Below are 4,412 nucleotides of genomic sequence, written 5' to 3'. Positions count from 1 at the left end.
AGGACCCCGACTCGATGTCACATCGATCTAGCCTGTAACACCTCATATCACTTTGCGGCCTCACGCACGGTATCCCCACGGGTGTCGCCTTACCTTTACCCGGGACCGTTTGCGCCTTTTGGCTCACGTATATGATAGTGTCGCTAGCATCCATATGATAAGGAGATCGGGCTGACATGACTAGTCGTAAACCCCAAGTGGCACAGACTTACAGGGACAGGCATTCATGACCCAGCCTCGAACGTGTCGGTCAACAGCAAGTGGGTCCGGGCTGTAGCACTGGGCTAGCAGGACTCCGGTAAACCGGGCTGTAGCGGGCTAACAGGACTCCGGTACTCAATGCGTGACATTTCCCCGAAGGGACAGACACCGGAACGAGGAAGGACACATGCCGGCCAGCCTAAGTGTTCCAGAGCAGTAGCAAGCTACCATGGCTCAGCGGTAACACTAGGATACATTTCCCGGTAAGAGAGGCTACTAAAGATAAACAACTAGATGGTTAGATCCCACACATACCAAGCATTTCAATCATACACACAATATGCTCGATATGTGCAAATACAACAAGGCATCACAACATGACTCTATGACACAAGCACTTTATTTAAGGCTCAGAGAGCCATACATAACATACACAAAGGTACGGGTCACACGACCCAGCATTCAAGTCATACAGTCATACAAACCAGCAGTGGAAGTAACTTGTCTGAGTACAGACAACTAGTAAAATAAAAGAGGCTTGGAAAGCCTAGCTATACTACGTGGTCCTTCACAAGCTCAGAATCACCACCTGGGTCTTAGCCTACTCATTGATGTCAACGTCTACGTAGAACCCATCAGAAGGGGTTGCAGCGTCTTCTGTAAAAATATGTAAATTATAGCAACATGAGTACAAAGGTACTCAGCAAGACTTACATCAGATCCTATATACATGCATATTATCAAGAAGGGTTGGTGGAGTTATTGTAGCAAGCCAGCTTTGACTCTTGGATAGGCTAACCTACGAGACTCCAAATTGAAATGGTTTTGCGCACACGAGTCCACTAATCACCACTTCAATACACTACCGAGGATCCACCTCCGTCTTCCTACGGGAGAGCCATCCTCGGCACTCACACTTATCTTGAGGCTTTTAGTAGTTTCCATTTACTTGTCTATGAAATGTATAGGCAACCAAGTAGTCCTTTACCGCGGACGCGGCTATTCGAATAGATCATGTTAACCCTGCAGGGGTGTACTTCTTCATACACGCTCTCACCTCTTACCGTCGCTTACACGACATGTACTCGGCAACCTTCAAGCGGAAGCCCAACGTGGGTGTCGGCCACGACCTACCTAATCACCTAAGTCTCTAGTCCAGGTTTATCGCCTATTCGGGTTCCATCCATGAGGAGATCCGGCCGAGGTATCGCTCACAGCCCCAAACGATGTGAACAGGGTTCCCGAGATACCTAACGGGTATTCGGTACATCGTGCCACGTACCTACCGCATCACAGCCCACCCCTACGGTCAGCGCTGTCCACGACCTCCAGTATACTACAAACACCAGAAACTACTTGCAACTCCTGGACAGAGAACTAGGGTGAATAAGAAGTCGAGAGGATCCATTGGTTTCGGGCCCAATGCATGGTAGTAGCTGAATCTTAAATCACACATACAGATCTCAGTGCTTAAGGTCGGCTTCAATGAAACAACCCACCATGTACTCCTACATGGCCTCTCATCGATACCTTTACCAAATCGTGTTCACCACACCACTCCCATTACCGACATAATCATTTCACTCTAGCCCATCGCCCAGATGAACCAGACCTGACACGACTCTAAGCATAGCAGGCATAGCAAGGTAGAAACAACACATACATATGGCTCAATCAACTCCTACACATGCTAGTGGGTTTCATCTAGTTACTGTGGCAATGACAGGTCATGCAGAGGAAGTGGGTTCAACTACCGTAGCACACAGCAGTTTGAAACGCGTTGTCTTAATGCAGTAAAAGAGAGCAGGAGCGAGAACATGGGATTGTATCGATATGATCAAATGGTTGGTTGCTTGCCTGATGGTTCGATGCACTGATACGGTTCTTCGTTAGGGTAATCACGGTACTCCTCGGGGGCAGACCCTGCCGCAAGAACACCGATATACAACCATTACCAAACAATGTGCAACAATATGATGCATGCATGAAACATAGCAATATGAGTGTGTTGGGCTAATGCAACTAAGACCAGAAGGGTTTGAACCAATTTGAATCAAAGATTCAAATTTCAAACTCAAACATGGCCCTTTAAAGTGTTTTTCCTTGTTCTGCATTAAACATCAAGTTAACTTGTTTAGTCATGCATGAAAATAGTACAGATGGATAGATTGGATTTTTCTGATCATTTTTCATATATAATTTGTCTGATTTGGAGTTACAGAATAAAAGTTATGAATTTTTGAAGTTTAAATTATATTCTGGAATTTCCTATAATAGAATAATTCCAGAAAATCAATTATTGCGTCAGCCTGACGTCAGTGTGACGTTAGCAGGTCAACGGAACACGTCAGGGTCAAACCTGACAGTGGGTCCCACATGTCAAGGTGATTAAATTAATTAAAGTTTAATTAAAACTAAACCTGTTTAATTAACAGGGCTGGGCCCCACCTGTCATTGACTCAGGGGAGTCAACCAGGGCCCACCCGTGGTCAAACCCGGGTCGGCTGCACCGGCGTTTAGCCGCCGGCGAGCCCGACGCGGCGGCGGAAGTGATTTTTGCCGTTCCGGCAACCAAACGAGCCGCGGAGGGCACCGGAGAGGAGCTGAGGTCGAGCCGCAGCTCTTGGTGGAGTCCGTTGGGGTCGGGGTGGCCGGAGTTGGCGCCGGCGACGACTTTGGCGGCCACCGGGGTTCGGCCGAAGACGAACTTGACGCTAGGGTGTGCGGGGAGGTGCGGGACGTGCACGGTTGGGCCTAACGCAGCGTGGTGAGTGCGTTGGACACCGCGGGTTGGCCGGAGGATGGCCGGGAGCACGTCGGCGACGAGATCCGCGGCGGTGCATGCGTGTGATCTTCGTGCAGTGGCTACACGGCTCGGGAATGAGAGAGAGAGGGTCGGAGAGATAGCTGGGCTCACAGCGCTCCCGTAGAGGCCACCGGCGGGGTCGGGGACGAGCTGAGGCGGCGACGGCGTTGAAGGGGATCTCCGGCGACGGCGACCTCGGGCGAGGTCGGTGCGGTGGTCTCGGGCCGCACGAGCACACGGGGCTCGGCTAGCTCGATGAAGTGGACGGCGGCGGAGCTCCTGGACACGGCGGCACGGCGTGGGGTTGACGGAGGGCGTGGCTACGGCGAGGGGGTGGCGGCGATGGAATCGGCCATGGCGTGGGAGAGCGAAGGGGAGGAGATGGAGGGGAGAGGGGGTGTCTGGGAGGTTCTGGGGAGAGAGGGAGGCCGATTCACGGCGTTAGCCGGGCGAGGGAGGCGACGAGGCGGCGAGCAGGTGCGTGGCACCCATGCGGTGCTCGCCGTTGAGCACCTGCCTGCCTGCCTGGCCGGCAAGCAGCTCGCTGGCGCGGTGCTGGGCTGGGCCGGCAGGTGGGCCGGTGCTGGGCGACAGGTAAGCCTTTTCCCATTTCTTTCTGTTTTCTGTTTTTTTAATACCTCTGCAACTTTGTTGAATTAAATAAAATACTTGGGCAACTCCAAAAATCACCAAACTACTCCTGGTCCATAGTTGGATTATTTCCAACATGAAACATTTTGGTTTGGAGTTATTTGAGCATTTAATTATTTTATATAATTTTAAATGCCCAAATTCAAATACTTATGATTTAAATCAAAAACCCTAGGATGGCCTAGGAAAATGTGCACCACTTTTGGCAGAGGTTCTGAACCAAGACAAAAATGATGGGCATTTTAGAAGTGCATTTCAGGTTCATTGAAAAAGTTTTTAGTAAACCCTAGTTGGTTTCAGAGGGGACTGGGGGTTCTGTCATCCCCATTTCAGGTTTCTGATGAAAGAGTAAACATGATGCAACACTCTAATGCATGGCTAACTAGGATGTGACACTAAAGCACCAGATCCCATCAGAACTCCGAAGTTAAGCGTGCTTGGGCGAGAGTAGTACTAGGATGGGTGACCTCCTGGGAAGTCCTCGTCTTGCATTCCCTTTTTAAATTTTTTTTGCACGGCGTGCAAAAGAAAACTCACGGCCGCGACATATATTTACCACGTTTTATTATTTTGCACGTTTGCGGTAAGTTTTACCTTGTTGGTCATTATTCAGGCGTGTAGCGGCGGGCAAAGCAAAGTACAATCTTCTTTGTAGTGAAGCTGGGAGGGACAAGCATAAGGGACGAAGACGGGGGTAACATGTCGGATGCGATCATACTAGCACTAAAGCATCGGATCCCATCAGAACTTCGAA

General features: G+C 50.0%; 1 pseudogene; it reads left to right on the top strand.

The window, feature by feature from the left end:
* The first annotated feature begins 4,026 nt into the window (after positions 1–4,026).
* Positions 4,027–4,153, top strand: LOC119343292 (annotated as a pseudogene).
* The last annotated feature ends 259 nt before the right edge of the window (positions 4,154–4,412 follow it).

Source organism: Triticum dicoccoides, unplaced genomic scaffold (genome assembly GCF_002162155.2).
Source record: "Triticum dicoccoides isolate Atlit2015 ecotype Zavitan unplaced genomic scaffold, WEW_v2.0 scaffold121746, whole genome shotgun sequence".
NCBI classification, from domain to species: Eukaryota; Viridiplantae; Streptophyta; class Magnoliopsida; order Poales; family Poaceae; genus Triticum; species Triticum dicoccoides.
The sequence above is the reverse complement of the archived record's forward strand: the minus strand, read 5'-3'. Positions and strand labels throughout refer to the sequence as shown.